Here is a 1947-nt window from a genome sequence, read left to right on the forward strand (position 1 = left end):
AAATCGTTTTTTGCTATTTTTGTTTAGAGATGGATAAGTCGGAAATTCGTACAGTTTTGAAATATGAGTTCTTTCTTGGAAATACAGCATCATGGACAGCTCGGAATATTAATGGAGTATTTAATTCTAATGTTATTACATAGCAGACAGTATCAAATTGGTTTGCAAAATTTCGTTCTGGTAACTTTGACTTCACAAATGAGCAACGTGTTCAACCGGAAACTAAGGTGGATAATGACGAACTGAAAGCCACTGTTGAGTCAGATTCCTGCCCGTGAATTATCGTTGTTGTTTGGTGGTAGCAAACAGACAATATTGACTCACCTGGTTCAAATCGGGAAAGTGAAAAAGTTGGATAAGTGGGTTCCACATGAACTCAATGAAAATCAGAAACAGCAACGTTTGGAAGCCTGCATTTTGCTACTTTCTCGTCCCAAAAACGAATAATCTTTTAATTGAATTGTAACATGTGATGAGAAATGGATCCAATACAACAACCGTAAACATTCAGCACAATGGTTGAACAATGACGAGCCACCAAAACACAGTCCAAAAGCAAAATTCATCAAAATCAGCTGATGGTGTGTGTTTGGTGGTCTGGTGCAGGTGTGGTCCATTATGATTTCATTAAATCTGGCTCATCAATCACGGCTGAAGTATACTGCAACTGGACCAAATGATGCAGAAACAGCTTAGATTAGTCAATAGATCCACTCCTACTGCAAGAGAACGCCAAACCATACATCGCAAAAATGACATTGGTGAGACTACAGGAGTTGGAGTTGGAAGTTCTCCGTCATCCACCATACTCGCCTGATCTTGCCCCCACTGACTACCACTTCTTCCAGAATTTGGATAACTTTTTGATAGGTAAAAAGTATAATTCTGACGATGCTGTAAAACAGGCCTTCCAAGATTTTATTGACTCTAGATTGCCAGGATTTTACAGTTTCGGACTGAACAAGCTACCGCTGAAATGGCAAAAGTATATTGACTAGATTTCCACATATAACCGATGAAATCGACCTCCATTTATTCTGAATGTGTCTTTCAGCTGTGTTACATTTCGGGGGTTTTTCTCCTCAATCTTCCTTTTCAAAACACCCCACAGATGTTCTATTGGGTTTAAATCAAGTGACACACGGTAGGCCAAGACAATGCCTTTATCTTTTTATCTGATAAAAACTTAGTTGTCATCTTTGAAGTGTGTTTAGGATCATTATTATGTTGGAACTTGGAATGTCTTCTTAGTTCGTTGATGCTTTTCAACATTGTTTTCTGCAATGTCACAATAAAACCTTGAATCCATTGTTCCCTCAATAAATGTGAGTCCTCCCACACCAGCCACACTCATGCATCCCCAAAGCATAACACTTCCGCCGCCGTGTTTCACGCTTGGCACAGTGCATTTGTCGCTATTATCTTCACTTGGACGTCACCATACTCGTTTAATACCTTCTGACCTAAACAAGTTGATTTTAGTCTCGTCAGAAGAAAGAATTTGGTTTCAAAACTCCTTCCCCTTACTCACATAGGTTTCTGAAAAAAAAAAAAAAAAGACGACTTGATTTATACTTGGTGGTGAGGAGAGGCTTCCTACGAGGAATGCCTGCATGAAGACGACCACACTGGTTCAAACTTCGGCGAACTGTTTGGGCGGATATACTCTTTCCACTAACAGAAGGCACTTCCTGCACCAAAGATGAAGCGGTACGACGCTTGTCGTCCATCACACAACGTTGGATGCGGCGAATGTCACGCGCAGTTAAAATAGAAGGACGACCTGGGCAGCGTTTATTGCGCAGCCGTCCAGTAGCTTTGTACTTTCTGAATTACGTCTCCCCCTCGCAAACATAAGGACACAGTAATTGTGTCAAGGCCGACAGGAAGCGGTCCAGCTTCCTGGGGCTAAACAGCAGTAGTATATTCCCTTATTGGGATTGTCAC

The sequence above is a fragment of the Octopus bimaculoides genome, chromosome 8, assembly GCF_001194135.2.
Source record: "Octopus bimaculoides isolate UCB-OBI-ISO-001 chromosome 8, ASM119413v2, whole genome shotgun sequence".
Classification (NCBI taxonomy): Eukaryota; Metazoa; Mollusca; class Cephalopoda; order Octopoda; family Octopodidae; genus Octopus; species Octopus bimaculoides.